Genomic DNA, 25123 nt, shown 5'->3' with positions numbered 1-25123 from the left:
GCCACATTGCATTTCAGGCAATGAACCGGCAGGCCGAAAGACTTCTGGAGCGATGCAAGTCGCTCAGCTGCGGCGGTTGAAGGGCGGAAGTGAGCACACAGTTTTCGTGCCCTGGTCAGAAGGCCATCTAGGCCGGGATAGTGTGTTAAAAATTGCTGGACAACAAGGTTCAACACGTGAGCCATACAAGGCACGTGTGTCACCTTGCCCAGGCGAAGGGCCGCACCCAGGTTTGCAGCATTGTCGCACACGGCCTTACCAGGCTGCAGGTTGAGTGGAGACAACCATTTACCAAACTCAGTCTCCAGAGCTGCCCACAACTCAGTCAATGTGTGATTCCTATTTCCAAGACATGTCAAGCTAAAGACCGCCTGATGCCGTTGCGCTCTGCTGCCAGCATAGTAATGAGGGGTGCATGATTCCTTCTGCGCAGTGAGAACGCTGGTGGCCTGACCAGGCAGGCTTGGGGCGGAGGTGAAGGACCCAGATGAGGTGGAGGAGGCAGAAGCAGTGGCGGAACTTGGACAGACAGAGGATTGACACACAAGTCGTGGGAACGGCAAGACTTGTGCAGCAGACCCTTCACCATCTATCCCCATAGTTACCCAGTGCCCAGTCAACGACATGTAACGTCCCTGTCCATGCTTACTGGTCCAAGTATCGGTGGTGAAATGCACCCGTTCACACACAGAGTTTCTCAAGGAAGCGGTGATGTTGTGTGCGACATGCTGGTGTAGCGCGGGCACACCTTTCTTAGAGAAGTAGTGGCGACTGGACATCTGGTACTGGGGCACAGTGACAGACATAAGGTCTCTAAAATCCTGTGTGTCCACCAGGCGGAAAGGCAGCATTTTGGTAGCCAAGAGCTTACAGAGGGATAAAGTCAACCTCTTAGCTTTGTCATGGGTCGCAGGAATGGCCTTTTATTTGTCCACATCTGAGGGACAGAGATCTGGCAGCTGTGTGTAGACGGTGTTGAGTAGGGTGTCCCTGGAAAAATGCAGCTTTGTGAGGAAAGTTAAGGCGTAGGCATGATGTTGCCTTCATCCAACGTTGGTGCTATCGATGTCTGAGAGAGCTGTACACACGTACTTGTTTCTCCTTCCAAACCAACTGACGACTTACCAAGCAAACTGCCTGTTGCGGTTACAGTGGTGAAAGTTGTGCGTGGAAAACCAGGTGTGACAGCTGTCCCCACAGTCCTAGAAGATGAAGAGCGCGCGGATTCACTGGAAGGGGCAGGCGGTGGATGGTTCGCTCCGCTAGGCCGCATTGCAGCACGGTGATCTTCCCACTGGGACATATGATATTTATTCATGTGACGATTCATGGAAGAAGTTGTCAAACTGCTGAGGTTTTGCCCTCTACTAACAGAATCACGACAAATTTTACAGATCACATAATTTGGGCGATCTTTTGCTATGTCAAAAAAGGACCAGGCTAGGCAAGGCTTAGAGGGCATGCGACCTGCTGAGCCCCCCCGACTAGTGCTCAGAGGCAGAGTGGTGGCTGAGGATGCAGTTGTAGATGTACTACCAGTGCTCTGACTCTGTCCAGGAAGGCACAAGGTAACTTCGTCGTCGGTTGCATCCTCCTCCACCGCCTCTGTTGACCTCCTCGAGTGCCTGACTGTGGGATGACAGTAGGTGGGATCTAGAACTTTCTCATCAATTGTTGTGTTTGCACTCCCCTCACCCTCAAACCGAGCTTCTTCTTGCCCTGACCGAATATTTAAGTTGTCATCCCAATCTGGTATCTGCGTCTCATCGTAATCAGTATGTTCCTCATTGTCTATAACAACAGGTGTTACAGTTTGTGAAAAAGGGTCAACATTATGCTCAGAAACTTGGTCCTCACGGCCTGAATCAGAGTCACAAAGGTTATGGGCATCACTGCAGACCATTTCCTAGTCTGTACTCACTGTAGCTTGGGAGCAGACTTCTGATTCCCAGGCTATAGTGTGACTGAACAGCTCTGCAGACTCAGCCATCTCAGTTCCACAATACTGTGCAGGGCGGATGGAGACTTCAGAGCTGGGAGAAAGGAAGTTTGATTGGGATGACAACTCAGAGGACTGGTGTTTTTTGGATGCGGTAGTTGAGGTGGCGGAGAGGGCACTTGTTGGACCACTTGAGATCCATTCAAGCATTTTCCTTTTTTGGCCATCATCTACCTTTGTTCCAGTTGTTCGTGTCCGTAAAAAAGGGAGCACATCGGATTGTCCACGGTCAGTAGTAGATATCTTACTTTTGCTGGAAGATAGTCTATCTTCAGCAGATGTTAATGGAGCTTTGCCAACCTCCCCACGGACAAACCTTTTTTTTCCTTTTCCAACACGCCTCTTCCCCTTTCCACCAGGATCTGTCATTTTGCCACTCATTTTGATTGCGACAAGATTGTGCACTTAAAATGTGGTAGTAAAAATAGAGAGGTGGTGTAGATTTCAGCGGTGGTCTAGCTTTATTAACAGCAGAATAAGCAACAATAATTATCCCTGACAATGCAACTACGGCCCTTAAACTGGCAGCATAGTTTGCTAGTATAATGGCTTAGTAACAATGAGTTTGAGTGTGCAATGCAGGCAGACGTGCTGCAAATATCTTTGCACTAGTGGGACAATACAGAAGTCCAACAGCCACTTTTAGGATACTACTAAGTTTCCTCAGTGTTTGCTATTATAATGGCTTAGTAACAATGAGTTTGAGTGTGCAATGCAGGCAGACATGCAGCAAATATCTTTGCACTAGTGGGACAATACAGAAGTTCAACAGCCACGTTTATTATGCCTCTAAGTTTCTACAGTGTTTGCTAGTATAATGGCTTTGTAACAATGAGCTTGAGTGTTCAATGCAGAGGTGCTGCAAATATCTTTGCGCTAGTAAAACAATACAGAAGTCCAACAGCCACATTTAGGATGCCACTAAGTTTCCTCAGTGTTTGCTAGTTTAATGGCTAAGTAACAATGAGTTTGAGTGTGCAATGCAGGCAGACGTGCTGCAAATATCTTTGCACTAGTGGGACAATACAGAAGTCCAACAGCCACTTTTAGGATACTACTAAGTTTCCTCAGTGTTTGCTAGTATAATGGCTTAGTAACAATGAGTTTGAGTGTGCAATGCAGGCAGACGTGCAGCAAATATCTTTGCACTAGTGGGACAATACAGAAGTTCAACAGCCACGTTTATTATGCCTCTAAGTTTCTACAGTGTTTGCTAGTATAATGGCTTTGTAACAATGAGCTTGAGTGTTCAATGCAGAGGTGCTGCAAATATCTTTGCGCGAGTAAAACAATACAGAAGTCCAACAGCCACATTTAGGATGCCACTAAGTTTCCTCAGTGTTTGCTAGTTTAATGGCGAAGTAACAATGAGTTTGAGTGTGCAATGCAGGCAGACGTAACACATATTAATTCACTTAATCCTAGTTACTGCTCACACAACATGGCCAAACAAAAGCAAAAGACAGTACCTGGCCTTTCAATCCAATGATAGGCCAGTTACTATCTTTTGCTTTTGTTTGGCCATGTTGTGTGCGCAGTCACTAGGATTATTTCAATTATTGTAGAGTCAGTTTCCTTCTTCTCTGTGTTGGTGTAGTGGTAGGCTCTTTGCGTGGGCTGCAAGAGGTTGTGGGTTCGACTCTGAGGCAAGGCCCATGGACTTTGTATGGCTGTAAATAATTGCCTAGTCCAATGGACTGTGTTTCTTATGAGTTTCCATTGGATTGATAAGCCAGGTACTGTCTTTTGCTTTTGTTTGGCCATGTTGTGTGCGCAGTCACTAGGATTATGTGAATTAATTTAGTGTCAGTTTCCCACTTCTTTGTGTTGGTGTAGTGGTAGGCCCTTTTCTTGGGCTGAGAGAGGATGTGGGTTTGACTCTGAGGCAATTCCCATGGACTTTGTATGGCTGCTTGTAATTGCTTACTCCAATGGACTGTGTTGCCTATGAGTTTCCATTAGATTTGTAGGCCAGGGACAGTCTTTTGCTTTTGTTTGGAGATGTTGTGTGCGCAGTCACTAGGATTATGTGAATTAATGTAGAGTCAGTTTCTCACTTCTCTGTGTTGGTGTTGTGGTAAACTCTTTGCTTGGGCTGTGAGAGATTGTGGGTACGAATCTGAGGAAAGGCCCATGGACTTAGAATGGATGCATGTAATTGATTAGTCCAATGGACTGTGTTTCTTATGAGTTTCCATTGGATTAGTACTGTCTTTTTCTTTTGTTTGGCCATGTTGTGTGCGCAGTCACTAGGATTATGTGAATTAATTTAGTGTCAGTTTCCCACTTCTCTGTGTTGGTGTAGTGGTAGGCTCTTTCCTTGAGCTGGGCGAGATTGTGGGTTTGACTCTGAAGCAAGGCGCATGGACTTTGTATGGCTGTATGTAATTGGTTACTCCAATGAACTATGTTGCCTATGAGCTTCCATTGGATTGATAGGCCAATGACATTATTTTGCTTTTGTTTGGCCATGTTGTGTGCGCAGTCACTAGGATTATGTGAATTAATGTAGAGTCAGTTTCCCACTTTTCTGTGTTGGTGTAGTGGTAGGTGCTTTGCTTGTTTTGTGAGAGGTTGTGGGTTGGACTCTGAGGCAAGGCCCATGGACTTTGTATGGCTGCATGTAATTGCCTAGTCCAATGGTCTGTAATACCTATGAGTTTCCATTGGATTGATAGGCCAGGTACTGTCTTTTGCTTTTGTTTGGCCATGTTGTGTGCGCAGTCACTAGCAGTATGTGAATTAATGTAGAGACAGTTTCCTAATTCTCTTTGTTGGTGTAGTGGTAGGCTCTTTGCTTGGAATGTGAGAGTATGTGGGTTCGACTCTGAGGAAAGGCCCATGGACTTAGTATGGATGCATGTAATTGCCAAGTCCAATGGACTGTGTTGCCTATGAGTTTCCATTGGATTGGTACTGTCTTTTGCTTTTGTTTGTCCATGTTGTGTGCGCAGTCACTAGGATCATGTGAATTAATGTAGAATCAGTTTCCCACTTCTCTGTGTTGGTGTAGAGGTAGGCTCTTTGCTTCAGCTGAGAGCGGTTGTGGGTTTGACTCTGAGGCATGGCCCATGGACTTTGTATGGCTGCGTGTAATTGATTAGTCCAATGGACTGTGTTGCATATGAGTTTCCATTGGATTGATAGGCCAATGCCAGTCTTTTGCTTTTGTTTGGCCATGTTGTGTGCGCAGTCAATAGGATTATGTGAATTAATGTAGAGTCAATTTCCCACTTCTCTGTGTTGGTGTAGTGGTTGGCTCTTTGCTTGGGCTACGAGAGGTTGTGGGTTCGACTCTGAGGCAAGCCTCGTGGACTTTGAATGGTTGCCTGTAATTACCTAGTCCAATGGACTGTGTTGCCTATGAGTTTGCATAGGATTGATAGGCCAGGTCCTGTGTTTTGCTTTCGTTTTACCATGTTGTGTGCGCAGTCACTAGGATTATGTGAATTAATGTAGAATCATTTTCCCACTTCTCGGTGTTGGTGTAGTGGTAGGCTCTTTCCTTGGGCTGGGAGAGGTTGTGGGTTTGACTCTGAGGCAAGGCCCATGGACTTTGTATGGCTGCATGTAATTGCATACTCCAATGCACTGTGTTGCCTATGAGCTTCCATTGCATTGATAGGCCAATGCCAGTCTTTTGCTTTGGTTTGGCCATGTTGTGTGCGTAGTCACTAGGATTATGTGAATTAATGTAGAGTCTGTTGCCTACTTCTCTTTGTTGGTGTAGTGGTGGGCTCTTTGCTTGTTGTGCGAGAGGTTGTGGGTTTCACCCTGAGGCAAGGCCCATGGACTTTGTATGGCTGCATGTAATTGCCTAGTCCAATGGACTGTGTTACCTATGAGTTAACATTAGATAGATAGGCCACGCACTGTCTTTTGCTTTTGTTTGGCCATGTTGTGTGCGCAGTCTCTAGGATTATGTGAGGTAATGTAGAATCAGTTTCCAACTTTTCTGTGTTGGTGTAGGGGTAGGCTCTTTGCTTAGGCTACGAGAGGTTGTGGGATTGATTCCGAGGCAATGCCCATAGTCTTTGTTTGGCTGCATGTAATTGTCTAGTCCAATGGACTATGTTGCCTATGACTTTCTATTGGATTGATAGGCCAGGTACTGTCTTTTGCTTTTGTTTGGCCATGTTGTGTGCGCAGTCACTAGAATTATTTGAATTAATGTAGAATCAGTTTCCCACTTCTCTGTGTTGGTGTAGTGGTAAACTCTTTGCTTGGGCTGTGAGAGGTTGTGGGTTTGACTCTGAGGCAAGGTCCATGGACTTTGTATGGCTGCATGTAATTGTCTAGTCTAATGGACTGTGTTGCCTATGAGTTTCCATTGGATTGATAGGTCAGGTACTGTATTTTGCTTTTGTTTGGCAATGTTGTGTGCACAGTCACCAGGATTATGTGAATTAATGTAGAGTCAGTTTCCCACTTCTCTGTGTTGCTTTTGTGGTAGGCTCTTTGCTTAGGCTACGAGAGGTTGTGGGTTTGATTCTGAGGCAAGGCCCACTGACTTTGTATGGCTGCATATAATTGCCTAGTCCAATAGACTGTGTTGACTTTAAGTTTCCACTGGATTGATAGGCCAGGTAGAGTCTTTTGCTTTTGTTTGGCCATGTTGTGTGCGCAGTCACCAGGATTATGTGAATTAATGTAGAGTCAGTTTCTTACTTCTCTGTGTTAGTGTAGTGTTAGGCTCTTTCCTTAGGCTACGAGAGGTTGTGGGTTTGATTCTGAGGCAAGGCCCACTGACTTTGTATGGCTGCATGTAATTGCCTACTGCAATGGACTGTGTTGCCTATGAGTTTCCTTTGGATTGATAGGCCAGGTACTGTGTTTGGCTATGTTGTGTGCGCAGTCACTAGGATTATGTGAATTATTGTAGAGTCAGTTTCCCACTTTTCTGTGTTGGTGTAGTGGTGGGCTACGAGAGCTTGAGAGTTTGACTCTATGGCAAGGCCCATGGACTTTCTATGGCTGCATGTAATTGATTAGTCCAATGGACTCTGTTGCCTATGAATTTCCATTGAATTGATAGGCCAGGTACTGTCTTTTGCTTTTGTTTGGCCATGTTGTGTGTGCAGTCACTAGGATTATGTGAATTAATGTAGAGGTAATTTTCCACTTCTCTGTGTTAGTGTAGTGGTAGGCTCTTTGCTTGGGCTACGAGAGGTTGTGGGTTTGATTCTGAGGCAAGGCCCATTGTCTTTGCATGGCTGCATGTAGTTGCCTAGTCCAATGGACTGTGTTGCCTATGAGTTTCCCCTGGATTGATAGGCCAGGTAGTGTCTTTTGCTTTTGTTTGGCCATGTTGTGTGCGCAGTCACCAGGATTATGTGAATTAATGTAGAGTCAGCTTCCTATTTCACTGTGTTGGTGTAGTGGTAGGCTCTTTGCTTGGGCTATGAGAGCTTGTGTGCTTGACTCTGAGGCAAAGCCCATGGATTTTGTATGGCTGCATGTAATTGCCTAGTCCAATGAACTTTCTTGCCTTTGAGTTTCCATTGGATTGATAGGCTTGGTGCAATCTTTTGCTTTTGTTTGGCCATGTTGTGTGCGCAGTCACCAGGATTATGTGAATTAATGTAGAGTCTGTTTCCCACTTCTCTGTGTTGGTGTAGGGGTAGGCTCTTTGCTTGGGCAATGAGAGGTTATGGGTTTGACTCTGAGGCCACGCCCATGGACTTTGTATGCCTGCATGTAATTGCCTAGTCCTATGGAATGTGTTGCCTATGAGTTTCCATTGGACTGATAGGCCAGGTACGGTCTTTTGCTTTTGTTTGGCCATGTTGTGTGCGCAGTCACTAGAATGATGTGAATTAATGTAGAGGCAGTTTCCTACTTCTCTTTGTTGCTGTAGTGGTTGGCTCTTTGCTTCGTTTGCAAGAGCTTGTGGGTTCGACTCTGAGGCAGGGCCCATGGACTTTGTATGGCTGATGTAATTGCCTAGTCCAATTGACTATGTTGCCTATGAGTTTCTGTTGGACTGATAGGCCAGGTATTGTCTTTTCCTTTTGTTTGGCCATGTTGTGTGCGCAGTCGGTAGGATTATGTGAATTAATGTAGAATCAGTTTCCCTCTTTTCTGTTTTGGTGTAGTAGTAGACTCTTTGCTTGGGCTGCAAGAGGTTGTGGGTTTGACTCTGAGGCAAGGCCCATGGACTTTGTATGACTGCATGTAATTGCCTAGTCCAATGGACTGTGTTGCCTATGAGTTTCCATTGGATTGATAGGCCAGGTACTGTCTCTTGCTTTTGTTTGGCCATGTTGTGTGCGCAGTCACTAGAATTATGTGAATTATTGTAGAGTCAGTTTCCCAATTCTCTGTGTTGGTGTAGTGGTAGGCACCTTACTTTGGCTGTGAGAGGTTGTGGGTTCGACTCTGAGGCAAGGCCTATGGACTTTGTATGGCTGCATGTAATTGCCTAGTCTAATGGACTGTGTTTTCTTTGAATTGATAGGCCAGGAACTGTCTTTTGCTTTCGTTTGGCCATGTTGTGTGCGCAGTCACTAGGATTATGTGAATTAATATGTGTCACGTCTGCCTGCATTGCACACTCAAACTCATTGTTACTAAGCCATTATACTAGCAAACTATGCTGCCAGTTTAAGGGCCGTAGTTGCATTGTCAGGGATAATTATTGTTGCTTATTCTGCTGTTAATAAAGCTAGACCACCGCTGAAATCTACACCACCTCTCAATTTTTACTACCACATTTTAAGTGCACAATCTTGTCGCAATCAAAATGAGTGGCAAAATGACAGATCCTGGTGGAAAGGGGAAGAGGCGTGTTGGAAAAGGAAAAAAAAGGTTTGTCCGTGGGGAGGTTGGCAAAGCTCCATTAACATCTGCTGAAGATAGACTATCTTCCAGCAAAAGTAAGATATCTACTACTTACCGTGGACAATCCGATGTGCTCCCTTTTTTACGGACACGAACAACTGGAACAAAGGTAGATGATGGCCAAAAAAGGAAAATGCTTGAATGGATCTCAAGTGGTCCAACAAGTGCCCTCTCCGCCACCTCAACTACCACATCCAAAAAACACCAGTCCTCTGAGTTGTCATCCCAATCAAACTTGCTTTCTCCCAGCTCTGAAGTCTCCATCCGCCCTGCACAGTATTGTGGAACTGAGATGGCTGAGTCTGCAGAGCTGTTCAGTCACACTATAGCCTGGGAATCAGAAGTCTGCTCCCAAGCTACAGTGAGTACAGACTAGGAAATGGTCTGCAGTGATGCCCATAACCTTTGTGACTCTGATTCAGGCCGTGAGGACCAAGTTTCTGAGCATAATGTTGACCCTTTTTCACAAACTGTAACACCTGTTGTTATAGACAATGAGGAACATACTGATGACGATGAGACGCAGATACCAGATTGGGATGACAACTTAAATATTCGGTCAGGGCAAGAAGAGGCTCGGTCTGAGGGTGAGGGGAGTGCAAACACAACAATTGATGAGAAAGTTCTAGATCCCACCTACTGTCAACCCACAGTCAGGCACTCGAGGAGGTCAACAGAGGGGGTGGAGGAGGATGCAACCGACGACGAAGTTACCTTGTGCCTTCCTGGACAGAGTCAGAGCACTGGTAGCATGTCTACAACTGCATCCTCAGCCACCACTCTGCCTCTGAGCACTAGTCGGGGGGGCTCAGCAGGTCGCATGCCCTCTAAGCCTTGCCTAGCCTGGTCCTTTTTTGACATAGTAAAAGATCGCCCAAATTATGTGATCTGTAAAATTTGTCGTGATTCTGTTAGTAGAGGGCAAAACCTCAGCAGTTTGACAACTTCTTCCATGAATCGTCACATGAATAAATATCATATGTCCCAGTGGGAAGCTCACCGTGCTGCAATGCGGCCTAGCGGAGCGAACCATCCACCGCCTGCCCCTTCCAGTGCATCCGCGCGCTCTTCATCTTCTAGGACTATGGGGACAGCTGTCACACCTGGTTTTCCACCCACAACTTCCACCACTGTAACCGCAACAGACAGTTTGCTTGGTAGGTCGTCAGTTGGTTTGGAAGGAGAAACAAGTACGTGTGTACAGCTCTCTCAGACATCGATAGCACCAACGTTGGATGAAGGCAACATCATGCCTACGCCTTCACTTTCCTCACAAAGCTGCATTTTTCCAGGGACACCCTACTCAACACCGTCTACACACAGCAGCCAGATCTCTGTCCCTCAGATGTGGACAAATAAAAGGCCATTTCCTGCAACCCATGACAAAGCTAAGAGGTTGACTTTATCCCTCTGTAAGCTCTTGGCTACCGAAATGCTGCATTTCCGCCTGGTGGACACACAGGATTTTAGAGACCTTATGTCTGTCGCTGTGCCCCAGTACCAGATGTCCAGTCGCCACTACTTCTCTAAGAAAGGTGTGCCCGCGCTACATCAGCATGTCGCACACAACATCACCGCTTCCTTGAGAAACTCTGTGTGTGAACGGGTGCATTTCACCACCGATACTTGGACCAGTAAGCATGGACAGGGATGTTACATGTCGCTGACTGGGCACTGGGTAACTATGGGGATAGATGGTGAAGGGTCTGCTGCACAAGTCTTGCCGTCCCCACGACTTGTTTGTCAATCCTCTGTCTGTCCAAGTTCCGCCACTGCTTCTGCCTCCTCCACCTCATCTGGGTCCTTCACCTCCGCCCCAAGCCTGCCTGGTCAGGCCACCAGCGTTCTCACTGCGCAGAAGGAATCACGCACCCCTCATTACTATGCTGGCAGCAGAGCGCAACGGCATCAGGCGGTCTTTAGCTTGACATGTCTTAGATATAGGAATCACACATCGACTGAGTTGTGTCAGCTCTGGAGACTGAGTTTGGTAAATGGTTGTCTCCACTCAACCTGCAGCCTGGTAAGGCCGTGTGCAACAATGCTGCAAACCTGGGTGCGGCCCTTCGCCTGGGCAAGGTGACACACGTGCCTTGTATGGCTCACGTGTTGAACCTTGTTGTCCAGCAATTTTTAACACACTATCCCGGCCTAGATGGCCTTCTGACCAGGGCACGAAAACTGTGTGCTCACTTCCGCCGTTCAACCGCCGCAGCTGAGCGACTTGCATCGCTCCAGAAGTCTTTCGGCCTGCCGGTTCATTGCCTGAAATGCGATGTGGCGACACACTGGAATTCGACTCTCCACATGTTACAGCGACTGTGGCAGCACCGCCGAGCCCTGGTGCAATACGTGATGACGTATAGCCTGGGCCAACGAGATGAAGAGGTGGGGCAGATCACCCTGATGGAGTGGTCTCAGATCAAGGAACTATGCACTCTTCTGCACAGTTTCGACATGGCGACGAATATGTTTAGCGCTGACAATACCATTATCAGCATGACAATTCCAGTCATTTACATGCTGGAGCACACGCTAAACACTATTCGGAGTCAGGGGGTGGGACAACAGGAAGGGGAGGAACTACAGGAGGATTCATATGCGCAAGACACAACAACATCACCAAGGTCCAGACGTTCATCATCACCAACGCGGCAGACATGGGACCATGGGGGACAGGGATCAACAAGGGCGCATGGTAGCAGGCGAAATGTTGAGGAAGGTGCAGGAGAACATGAAGAAATGGAGGACGAACTGTCCATGAACATGGAAGACTCAGCGGATGAGGGAGACCTTGGTCAAATTTCAGTTGAAAGAGGTTGGGGGGAGATGTCAGAGGAAGAAAGAACGGTTAGCACCTCTATGCCACAAACACAGCGTGGACTTGGTGCGCATGGCTGCGCAAGACACATGAGTGCCTTCTTGCTGCACTACCTCTAACATGACCCTCGTATTGTCAAAATTAGAAGTGATGATGACTACTGGCTTGCCACACTATTAGATCCCCAGTACAAGTCCAAATTTTGTGACATAATTCCAGCCATAGAAAGGGACGCACGTATGCAGGAGTATCAGCAGAAGCTTTTACTCGATCTTAGCTCGGCTTTTCCACCAAACAACCGTGCAGGTGCAGGGAGTGAATCTCCCAGTTGTAACTTGACAAACATGGGACGGTCTCGTCATCTTCAAAAGTCTACCCATACCAGTAGCACCATATCTGGTGCTGGTAACAGCAATTTTATTGAATCTTTTCATAATTTTTTTAGACGCTCCTTTGCAAGGCCACCAGAGACAACAAGTCTGACACATAGTCAACGGCTGGAGAGGATGATACAGGAGTATCTCCAAATGAAAATCGATGCCATGACTTTGCAAATGGAGCCTTGCTCATTTTGGGCTTCAAATCTTGAAAAATGGCCAGAGCTCTCCACTTACGCCTTGGAGATTTTGTCATGTCCAGCTGCCAGCGTTGTCTCTGAACGTGTCTTCAGTGCTGCTGGGTGTGTGCTGAGAGATAAGCGCACGCGTTTGTCCAGTAACAATGTGGACAGACTAACGTTCATCAAAATGAACAAGTCATGGATCCACAAGGAATTTACTACCCCTGTGTCATCCTGGGGAGAGTAAATGCTTGTGGATTTGGAATGTGCTTGATGTAAATCAAAACATCCTGTTTGCAACTAGGGCACAAGTGCTGCCACTGAAGGGGTTAGTGTCTGTGTGGCCCAATTTTTGGAAAAAAAGGGAGACTCCGCTTGGAGTAACCCTTGCTTGCTGTGTTTTTTAAAAGGAGCCAAGATGAACAAGTCATGGTTCAGCAAAGACTTTGCTACCTACCCCGGTGTCATCCTGGGGACGGTTAAGTATGGCGTATTTTTGAATGTGCTTGATGCAAATCTACCTGTGAAGTGTACAACTAGGGCACAAGTGCTGCCACTGAATGGGTGGGTGTGTGTGTGGCCCAATTATTGGAAAAAATGGAGACTCTGCTTGGAGTAACCCTTGCTTGTTGTGTTTTTTAAAAGGAGCCAAGATGAACAGAGCTGGGATCAGGAAAGACTTAGCTACCTACCCCGGTGTCATCCTGGGGACGGTGAAGAATGGCGTATTTTTGAATGTGCTTGATGCAAATCTACCTGTGAACATGGACAGGGACGTTACATGTCGCTGACTGGGCACTGGGTAACTATGGGGATAGATGGTGAAGGGTCTGCTGCACAAGTCTTGCCGTCCCCACGACTTGTTTGTCAATCCTCTGTCTGTCCAAGTTCCGCCACTGCTTCTGCCTCCTCCACCTCATCTGGGTCCTTCAGCTCCGCCCCAAGCCTGCCTGGTCAGGCCACCAGCGTTCTCACTGCGCAGAAGGAATCACGCACCCCTCATTACTATGCTGGCAGCAGAGCGCAACGGCATCAGGCGGTCTTTAGCTTGACATGTCTTAGATATAGGAATCACACATCGACTGAGTTGTGGCAGCTCTGGAGACTGAGTTTGGTAAATGGTTGTCTCCACTCAACCTGCAGCCTGGTAAGGCCGTGTGCAACAATGCTGCAAACCTGGGTGCGGCCCTTCGCCTGGGCAAGGTGACACACGTGCCTTGTATGGCTCACGTGTTGAACCTTGTTGTCCAGCAATTTTTAACACACTATCCCGGCCTAGATGGCCTTCTGACCAGGGCACGAAAACTGTGTGCTCACTTCCGCCGTTCAACCGCCGCAGCTGAGCGACTTGCATCGCTCCAGAAGTCTTTCGGCCTGCCGGTTCATTGCCTGAAATGCGATGTGGCGACACACTGGAATTCGACTCTCCACATGTTACAGCGACTGTGGCAGCACCGCCGAGCCCTGGTGCAATACGTGATGACGTATAGCCTGGGCCAACGAGATGAAGAGGTGGGGCAGATCACCCTGATGGAGTGGTCTCAGATCAAGGAACTATGCACTCTTCTGCACAGTTTCGACATGGCGACGAATATGTTTAGCGCTGACAATACCATTATCAGCATGACAATTCCAGTCATTTACATGCTGGAGCACACGCTAAACACTATTCGGAGTCAGGGGGTGGGACAACAGGAAGGGGAGGAACTACAGGAGGATTCATATGCGCAAGACACAACAACATCACCAAGGTCCAGACGTTCATCATCACCAACGCGGCAGACATGGGACCATGGGGGACAGGGATCAACAAGGGCGCATGGTAGCAGGCGAAATGTTGAGGAAGGTGCAGGAGAACATGAAGAAATGGAGGACGAACTGTCCATGAACATGGAAGACTCAGCGGATGAGGGAGACCTTGGTCAAATTTCAGTTGAAAGAGGTTGGGGGGAGATGTCAGAGGAAGAAAGAACGGTTAGCACCTCTATGCCACAAACACAGCGTGGACTTGGTGCGCATGGCTGCGCAAGACACATGAGTGCCTTCTTGCTGCACTACCTCTAACATGACCCTCGTATTGTGAAAATGAGAAGTGATGATGACTACTGGCTTGCCACACTATTAGATCCCCGGTACAAGTCCAAATTTTGTGACATAATTCCAGCCATAGAAAGGGACGCACGTATGCAGGAGTATCAGCAGAAGCTTTTACTCGATCTTAGCTCGGCTTTTCCACCAAACAACCGTGCAGGTGCAGGGAGTGAATCTCCCAGTTGTAACTTGACAAACATGGGACGGTCTCGTCATCTTCAAAAGTCTACCCATACCAGTAGCACCATATCTGGTGCTGGTAACAGCAATTTTATTGAATCTTTTCATAATTTTTTTAGACGCTCCTTTGCAAGGCCACCAGAGACAACAAGTCTGACACATAGTCAACGGCTGGAGAGGATGATACAGGAGTATCTCCAAATGAAAATCGATGCCATGACTTTGCAAATGGAGCCTTGCTCATTTTGGGCTTCAAATCTTGAAAAATGGCCAGAGCTCTCCACTTACGCCTTGGAGATTTTGTCATGTCCAGCTGCCAGCGTTGTCTCTGAACGTGTCTTCAGTGCTGCTGGGTGTGTGCTGAGAGATAAGCGCACGCGTTTGTCCAGTAACAATGTGGACAGACTAACGTTCATCAAAATGAACAAGTCATGGATCCACAAGGAATTTACTACCCCTGTGTCATCCTGGGGAGAGTAAATGCTTGTGGATTTGGAATGTGCTTGATGTAAATCAAAACATCCTGTTTGCAACTAGGGCACAAGTGCTGCCACTGAAGGGGTTAGTGTCTGTGTGGCCCAATTTTTGGAAAAAAAGGGAGACTCCGCTTGGAGTAACCCTTGCTTGCTGTGTTTTTTAAAAGGAGCCAAGATGAACAAGTCATGGTTCAGCAAAGACTTTGCTACCTACCCCGGTGTCATCCTGGGGACGGTTAAGTATGGCGTATTTTTGAATGTGCTTGATGCAAATCTACCTGTGAAGTGTACAACTAGGGCACAAGTGCTGCCACTGAATGGGTGGGTGTGTGTGGCCCAATTATTGGAAAAAAATGGAGACTCTGCTTGGAGTAACCCTTGCTTGTTGTGTTTTTTAAAAGGAGCCAAGATGAACAGAGCTGGGATCAGGAAAGACTTAGCTACCTACCCCGGTGTTATCCTGGGGACGGTGAAGAATGGCGTATTTTTGAATGTGCTTGATGCAAATCTACCTGTGAAGTGTACAACTAGGGCACAAGTGCTGCCACTGATGGGGTGTGTGTGTGGCCCAATTTTTGGAAAAAAGGGAGACTCCGCTTGGAGTAACCCTTGTGTGGCACCCCAGGGTTGCCACAGTAACAATACAAAGGGTTAACTCCCCACACACAACACCAAGACCTCCTGGCCAGAAGGGGGAGACCAAGCTGCTTCCCTGTATATTCTGGTGGGAAGGGGAAATGGTCAGTAGTTTCAGTTTGGAAGTTCAGTGCAGAGCACTGAGGAGAAAGGATCTGCAGGTTGGAAGCTGGCTTTAGCTCACCTCAGGATCCACTGACCATTTCTAGGCCTAGCTGAGGGTCTGAGGGAAGGAGACAGAGTACACAGAGGAACATTCCTGGGAGACAGAGCATTGCAGAGCTCACCCCAGTGGAGCACACAGAACGGATGCTGGATCCGAGACTGCAGGTTACATACTGTACAGTTAACACCAGAGAAGTGAGGATTCCACATTCTCTATCTGTACCACAGACACAGCAACAAAGGAGAGTTCAGGAACATACTAGGAAGGACTCGAGTTGCCTGTCAGGTCGGTACCTAGGAGCAGAGCAGAGCCGGCTGCCTAGTTCACACAGCAGCAGGGCCACAGACACACAGTGCAGACAAGGAAGCCAAAACGGCCCGGCTGGGTGGGAGAAACCCTGAACCCCTCACAGACTCCGTGGACAGTACTCTGCTGAATACCATCATCAGTAAAGGACAAAGAAACTGCAAAACCGTGAGTCTGCCTGTTTATTGTGCTCGTGTCCTGCACTCCCCCCATAGACTAACACACTGCCCCGGGGAAAAGGTTCTACCCGTGGGGAGCCGTCCCATCTCAAGCTGCCTTCCATCACCCCGGAGGTTCTGCAGCAGCGGTGGTCATCTCTGATCACATTCCACAGGTGGCGTCACGAACATAATCCCCCTATTTATTGTGGAACCAGGGAGCACAGACCGGGTCACGACACCGTGATCCCCTTTCCAGAAGCGACCCCTTGGCCCGGTTCTGGGTATCCCCTTAACCCCTGGCGACACACTTGCTTACATTGTTTTTTAAAAGGAGCCAAGATGAACAAGTCATGGTTCAGCAAAGACTTTGCTACCTACCCCGGTGTCATCCTGGGGACGGTTAAGTATGGCGTATTTTTGAATGTGCTTGATGCAAATCTAGCTGTGAAGTGTACAACTGGGGCACAAGTGCTGCCACTGAATGGGTGGGTGTGTGTGTGGCCCAATTTTTGGAAAAAAGGGAGACTCCGCTTAGAGTAACCCTTGCTTGCTGTTTTTTTTAAAAGGAGCCAAGATGAACAGAGCTGGGATCAGAAAAAGACTTAGCTACCTTCCCCGGTGTCATCCTGGGGACGGTGAAGGATGGCGTATTTTTGAATGTGCTTGATGCAAATCTACCTGTGAAGTGTACAACTAGGGCACAAGTGCTGCCACTGAAGGGGTTAGTGTCTGTGTGGTTCAATTTTTGGAAAGAAAGGGAGACTCCGCTTGGAGTCACCTTGCGGTGTTTTACATGATTTTAGAAGGGCGTGACATGCCTATATCTGTGTCTCCTCCTCTTTTTCCTTGTCCAGCTATTTTGTTTTCGCATGAGTATATGTCCTTGTCACTTTCCCATGTGTTTGTGTTGTGTTGTGAGTTTTTTGTCACCTTTTGGACACCTTTGAGGGTGTTTTCTAGGTGTTTTTATGTGTTTGCGATTGCCTACCATTGTTTCCTATGCGGTTCGAGTTCGATTCGACGAACGTTCGACGAACCGAACTCGAACGAGACCTCCGTTCGGTGAACCGAACTCGAGCCGAACCGCGAACGGTTCGCTCATCTCTAGTCATAACGTATTGCAGCAGGGTTTGGCGGTGCTGCCACAAACGCTGCAACATGTGCAGATTCAAATTCCTGCGTGTCGGCACATCGCATTTCAGGCGTTTAACCACCAGACCTAAAGACTAGAGTTGAGCGCGGTTCGCGGTTCGTGGTTCTCCAGTTCTAGGCTCGAGTGATTTTGGGGGCTGTTCGAGATCGAACTAGAACTCGAGCTTTTTGCAAAAGCTCCATAGTTCTAGATACATTCGAGAACGGTTCTAGCAGCAAAAAGCAGGGCTTTTTACAGCAACAGTGTGCAGGAGCCATCGCTGGCAGCCTGCCAGAAGCTGGTAACCAAGATAAACATCGGGTATCCAAGCAAAGCGCTTTGGTTAGTAACCCGATGTTTATTTTAGTTACGTGCAGGAAGCCCACACTTCCCCGCTCAGCTCACTCCGCCCCCTCCTGCCCGCGGCATGTACACATATACACACACACACACACGGTCCCGCTCAGCTTACCTGCGGGGATGAAGTCCCGTCATCCCGACCTCAGCGCTGTCACTGTCCTCCATTGCCGCCGCTTGTCACATCACCTCTCGCTTCCGACCCGAGACTGACTAGCGGTGACATCACGGACCTCTCGCGATACTTGGTGTGAAGGCGCCGGTCATTGAACTCAGTGACAGGGGCTGTCAGTGTGCTGGAGATCAGCGCAGGTAATGTACCTCGCTGACAGCAGCACTTGTCATCCCCTGCAGTGACTTGGGCTGACCCATTGATGTTAGCTCAGGTCACTGCATTGCTCTCCCAGCCAATGGGGAACATCCTGCTCTTCATTGACTGGGACAGTGTGGATCGTCATGGCAACCCCTTGGATTACAGCAGACCTGGATTTGTTTTTCATTCTAATAAATTGGTTAAAGAGAGAATGTTTTGGGGAGTGTTTTTTCAAATAAAAATGTGTTTGTCGTCTATTTTTTTTTATTACTGACTGGGTTGGTGATGTCAAGTATCTGATAGACGCCTGACCTCACCAACCCCAGGGCTTGATGCCAGGTGACATTACACATCTGGTATTAACCCCATATATTACCCCGTTTGCCACCGCACCAGGGCGCGGGATGAGCTGGGGCGAAGCACCAGGATTGGCGCATCTAATGGATGCGCCACTTCTGGGGCGGCTGCGGCCTGCTATTTTTAGGCTGGGGAGAGTCCAATAACCATGGACCTCCCTAGTCTGAGAATATCAGGCCCCAGCTGTCTGCTTTACCTTGGCTGGTGATCCAATTTTGGGGGACCCCTACGTGTTTTTTTTTTTAAAATTATTTAATTAATTTAAAATAACAGCGTTGGGTGCCCTCAGTTTTGGATTACCAGCCAAGGTGAGGTTGCCAGCTGTGGTCTGCAGGCTGCAGCCGTCTGCTTTACCCTAGCTGGCTACAAAACTAGGGGGAACCCTACGTCATTTTTTTTTCATTTTTTTGGCTAAATACAAAGCTAAGCACCCCTTAGTGCCACATGAAAGGCACCAAAGGGTGCTCCACTTTTTCTCCACTTTTTCTCCACTTTCTCTCCACTTTTTCTCCACTTTTTCTCCATTTTTTTTTCCATTTTTTATCCATTTTTCTCCACTTTTTCTCCACTTTTTCTCCACTTTTTCTCCACTTTTTCTCCATTTTTTTCTCCACTTTTTCTCCACTTTTTCTCCACTTTTTCTCCACTTTTTATCCATTTTTTTCTCCACTTTTTCTCCACTTTTTCTCCACTTTTTCTCCACTTTTTCTCCACTTTTTCTCCACTTTTTCTCCACTTTTTATCCATTTTTTTCTCCACTTTTTCTCCATTTTTTCTCCACTTTTTCTACATTTTTTCTCCACTTTTTTTCTCCACTTTTTATCCACTTTTTATCCATTTTTTTCTCCACTTTTTCTCCACTTTTTCTTCACTTTTTCTCCACTTTTTCTACACTTTTTCTCCACTTTTTCTCCACTTTTTCTCCACTTTTTATCCATTTTTTTCTCCACTTTTTCTCCACTTTTTCTCCACTTTTTCTCCACTTTTTCTCCACTTTTTTCTCCATTTTTTATCCATTTTTTTCTCCACTTTTTCTCCACTTTTTTTTCCACTTTTTCTCCACTTTTTCTCCACTTTTTCTCCACTTTTTTCTCCATTGTTTCCTCCATTTTTTCTCCATTTTTTCTCCACTTTTTCTCCACTTTTTCAACACTTTTTTTCTCCATTTTTTCTCCACTTTTTCTCCACTTTTTCTTTATTTTTTTTCTCCACTTTTTCTCCACTTTTTTTTCCACTTTTTTCTCCACTTTTTTATCCACTTTTTTATCCACTTTTTTCTCCACTTTTTATCCACTTTGTCTCCACTTTTTCTACATTTTTTCTCCACTTTTTATCCATTTTTTTCTCCACTTTTTCTCCACTTTTTCTCCACTTTTTCTCCACTTTTTCTCCGTTCTTTTTCTATGGTCGGTCTACCCATTAGCTCTGCCATGCATACTGTAGCTCTACACCTACTGCACATGTTACTTTATGATTGACATCTCTTTCATACCAGAGCTGTCTAAGTCTACTCTGACCCCATATTTGTCATTACTATATTGTCCTTGTACTGTATTATGACATTTGTATCATGTGTTTCATTTCTTGCTGTGTTGCAATTTTTTTTGCTGCATCCCAATTGTACCTCTACATTGTTCGAGTTTATGTTATTGTTCTCTCACTCTTATGTGATACTGATTATTGTCATTTTTCATGATTACATGCAGATAAGTCCAATCTGACGAAGGCTCAGGCCGAAACGTCATTTGTAACTTGTTTTGGACAAAAACATATATGCTTATGAAAATTTTTTTTTTCTTAATACGGACCAATAAAGAGTGATTTTGCATTACTATCCGTTGTGACTTACTGACTTAGTCTGGGAGATTTAGAGTGCCGAGGTTACTCAATAATTTTATCGATTATTACCTCTGAGCACCTATATACCAGTGAGCAGAGCTTCCTCTACAGTAGTTCTCCTGATTAGGCATGCCCTTACCTCATGAGCAGGGCATTGCAGCTTTGGTAGCAACCATTACGACATGGACTCTGCTGCTGTGGACCTGAGAAGAGTGAGTGCAGATTCATTGCACCCACACTCCTCACATGAAGGGTCCTCACTCCTAGAAAATGGGGGATACGTTCCCTGAGTGTCTCCCCCCCATATTCTAGATGGTCCAGAGTCGTCGTGGGACCCCTTTATTTTTTTTCTTACAATACATTGGTGAAAGAGGAAATGTTTTGGGGACTGTTTTTTCAAATAAATTTCTTTTGTCGATTTTTTTTTTTTTTTTGTTAGTACTGACAGTTTATGATGTTGGGTATCTAATAGACGCCATGACATCACAAACTGCTGGGCTTGATCTCAGGTGACTTTACAGCTAGTATCAACCCGATTTATTACCCCGTTTGCCACTGCACCAGGGCACGGGATGAGCTGGGGTGAAGCGCCAGGATTGGCGCATCTAGTGTATGCGCCACGTCTGGGGTGCCTGCGGCCTGCTATTTTTAGGCTGTGAAGGCCCAATAACTATGGACCTTCCCACCCTGAGAATACCAGACCACAGCTGTCCGCTTTACCTTGGCTGGTGATCCAATTTGGGGGGGACCCTACTTTTATTGCGTAATTATTAATTTTTATAAAATAATTATAAAAAAGAGCCTGAGGGGACCTCCACATTGAATCCCCAACCACGGTAAAGCTGCCAGCTGTGGTTTTCAGGCTACAGCCGTCTGCTTTACCCTAGCTGGCTATCAAAAATGGGGGGACCCAACGTCATTTTTTTTTTAACTATTTTTTAAATAGAAAAAATTAATGGGCTTCCCTGTATTTTGATTGCCAACCAAGGTAACGGCAGGCAGATGGGGGTGGCAACCCATAGCTGTCTGCTTTATCTGCGCTGAGAATCAAAAATACCGCGGAGCGCTATGTCATTTTTTTAAAGATTTATTTTTACAGCACTGTGATGTCCAGCAATCAAAATACAGGGAAGCCCATTTTATTTTTAGTTATTTAAATAAATAATTAAAAAAAATATATATGGGCTCCCGCTGCATTTTTTGTATTGCTAGCTAAGGGTAATCCAAGCAGCTACTGGCTGCTAACCCCCACTGCTTGGTGTTACCTTCACTGGCAATGGAAAATCCAGGGAAGCATTTTTTATTTTTTTTGCCAAAAAACTACAAAAAAAAGGACGTGAGCTTTGCAATATTTTTGTATGCTAGCCAGGTATAGCAGGCAGGTGCTGGAAGAGTTGGATACAGCGCCAGAATATGGCGCGTCTATGAAAATGCCATTTTCTGAGGCGGCTGCAGACTGCAATTCGCAGCAGTGGGGCCCAGAAAGCTCAGGCCAACCTGTGCTGCGGATTCCAATCCCCAGCTGCCTAGTTGTACCTGGCTGGACACAAAAATGGGGCGAAGCCTACGTCATTTGTTTTCTAATTATTTCATGAAATTCATGAAATAATAAAAAAAGGGCTTCCCTTTATTTTTGGTTCCCAGCCGGGTACAAATAGGCAACTGGGGGTTGGGGGCAGCCGTACCTGCCTGCTGTACCTGGCTAGCATACAAAAATATGGCGAAGCCCACATAATTTTTTCAAGGGGCAAAAAACTTCTGCATACAGTCCTGGATGGAGTATGCTGAGCCTTGTAGTTCTGCAGCTGCTGTCTATCTGTATGGAGAAGAGCAGACAGCAGCTGCAGAACTACAAGGCTCAGCATACTCCATCCAGGACTGTATGCAGAATTTTTTTGCCCACCAAAAAAATGACGTGGGCTTCGCCATATTTTTGTATACTAGCCAGGTACAGCAAGCAGCCACGGGCTGCCTCCAACCCCCAGTTGCCTATTTGTACCCGGCTGGGAACCAAAAATATAGGGAAGCCCGTTTTTTTTAATTATTTCACTTATTTCATGAAATAATTAAAAAACAAATGACGTGGGCTTCGCCCCATTTTTGTGTCCAGCCGGGTACAACTAGGCAGCTGGGGATTGGAATCTGCAGCACAGGTTAGCCCGAGGTTTCTGGGCGCCTCTGCTGCGGATTTCAGTCCGCAGCCGTCCCAGAAAATGGCGCTCTCATAGAAGCGCCATCATCTGGCGCTGTATCCAACTCTTCCAACAGCCCTGGAGCCGGGTGGTTTGTTGGGTAATCATGAGTTAATACTGGCTTTGTTTTACTAGCCAGTATTAAGCCAGAGATTCTTAATGTCAGGCACGTTTGACCCGGCCATTAAGAATCTCCAATAAAGGGTTAAAAAAAACACCACACAGAGAAAAAATACTTTAATAGAAATAAATACACAGACACATTAGAGACTCCATCTTTATTACCCCCTGTCAGCCCTCCACGATCCTGCTCTTCTGTCTTCTTTCTTTCTAGTGTAGTAGTAGTGACGATTGTAGTGAGGATGAGGTTCACCAGCTCATCACTTGGGGCTGGGGAACCTCATCCTCACTACAATCCTCACTACAATAGTGAAGCAGCGTGCAGCCTTCACTCCGTGAGTGATCAGTGCTGGCTGTCAGCGGTAACAGCGGTAACGCTGACAGACGCGTTACCATAGCAACGGTGCTCTCGGAGCCGCGGTTAGGGGTGACGTCACCGCTAACTGCGTTGCTATGGCAACGGTGATCTCCGTTAATGACCGGCTGTGTCAGCCGGTCCCTAACGGAACGGGGAGTCGACCGTGTGCTAGAGCATGTCGCCGGTACACGGCGATACACATATGTGCACCGTGTACTGGAGAGATGCACTCGCAGGTCCTACATGACGCGTCATAGTCATGTGACCAGTCTGTAGCCAATGAGATAATAGCCACGTGACTGGTCACATGGCTATTTTGACGTCACGATAGGTCCTGCATCTCTGCTGGCAGTGCAGGTCACCGGGAGGATTAAGCGATCATCGGATGGAATAGCGGCAGGAAACAGAGTGCAGAAGGGATCGCGGGGACCGGTAAGTGTTATGGCAATGTTTATTAACTGTTTGTGTACATTTATAATGCATTTTTATGTGTTTGTGATTGCCTCCCATTATAGCCTATAGGTTCGAGTTTGAGTCGTCGAACGTTCGACGAACCGAACTCGAACGGGACCCCCGTTCGGCGAACCGACCTCGAGCCGAACCGGGACCGGTTCGCTCATCTCTACTAAAGACTTCTGGAGCGAGGAAAGTTGTTGAGCTGCTGTGTGCAAACGATGGAAGTGAGCACATAGCGAGCGTACCCGCTGCACAAGGCCATGTAGGCCGGGATGGTGTTTTAAAATTTGCTGGAGAATTAGATTCAACACGTGAGCCACACAAGGCATGTGTGTCACATTGTCACGGCGAAGGGCCGCACCCATGTTTGCATCATTGTCACACCCGGCCTTCCCTGGCTGCTGGTTGAGTGGAGACAACCATTGATGAAACTTGGTCTCCAGAGCTAACCGTCCACAACTTCTCAGCGGTGTGACTCACATTTCCCATACATTTCAAAGTAAACATTTGACTGCATGATGGCATTGAGCTCTGCTGCCAGCATAGTAAGGAGGTGTGTGGTTTTCCTTGTGTGCAGTTACAAGGAAGGGTGGCCTGACCACACAGGGTTTGGGCTGAGGTGAAGGACCCACACGAGGTTGAGGAGGCAGAAGCAGTGTATTAACTTCCACATACAGAGGAAGGATTGATACAACTCGTGGGGACAGCAAGACTTGTACAGCAGACTCTTCTACATCTCTCCCCATAGTAACCTATTGCCCAGTCAGCAACATGTAATGCCCCTGTCCATGATTACTGGGCCAAGTATCTGTGGTGAAATGCACCCTGTCACACAGTTTCTCAAAGAAGCGGTGATGTTTGGTGCGACATGCTGGTGTAGCGCGTGGACGCCTTTGTTGGAGAAGGAGTGGCGCCTGGGCATTGGCTCTTGGGGCACTGCGATGGGCATAAGGTCTCGAAAATCCTCAGTTAAAAAGCTTGGATAGGCAGCATTTTGGTAGCCAACAGTTTGCAGATGCAGAAAGTAAACCTCTAAGCCATGTCATGCCCTTCTAAAAGCATGTAAAACACAGCAAGGGGACTCCAACCACAGTCACCCTCGTTTCCACTAATTGGGCCACACACACCCCACTTGACTGGCATCATTTGACCCCCATTTTCAAGATGAAAAAGATGCTTTGCATGAAGCACTCTCAAAAATACGCGTGCCTTTCACCTCCCCTGGATGAACCAGGGGAAGAAAAGTCCTCTGAGAGCCATGACTTGTTCATCTTGGTTCTTTTTTCAAAAGCGAGGGGACTCCAACCACAGTCTCCCTCGTTTCCACTAATTGGGCCACACACACCCCATTTGACTGGCATCAGTTGACACCCCTTTTGAAAAAGAAAAAGATGCTTTGCATGAAGCACTCTCAAAAATACGCGTGCCTTTGGCCTCCCCTGGCTGACCCAGGGGAAGAAAAGTCCTCTGAGAGCCATGACTTGTTCATCTTAGTTCTTTTTTCAAAAGCGAGGGGACTCCAACCACAGTCTCCCTCGTTTCCACTAATTGGGCCACACACACCCCACTTGACTGGCATCAGTTGACCCCCCTTTTGAAAAAGAAAAAAGATGCTTTGCATGAAGCACTCTCAAAAATACGTGTGCTTTTGGCCTCCCCTGGCTGACCCAGGGGAAGAAAAGTCCAATGAGAGCCATGACTTGTTCATCTTGGTTCTTTTTTCAAAAGCGAGGGGACTCCAACCACAGTCTACCTCGTTTCCAC

The sequence above is a fragment of the Anomaloglossus baeobatrachus genome, chromosome 1 (assembly GCF_048569485.1).
Source record: "Anomaloglossus baeobatrachus isolate aAnoBae1 chromosome 1, aAnoBae1.hap1, whole genome shotgun sequence".
NCBI classification, from domain to species: Eukaryota; Metazoa; Chordata; class Amphibia; order Anura; family Aromobatidae; genus Anomaloglossus; species Anomaloglossus baeobatrachus.
Note: the sequence above shows the minus strand (reverse complement) of the source record.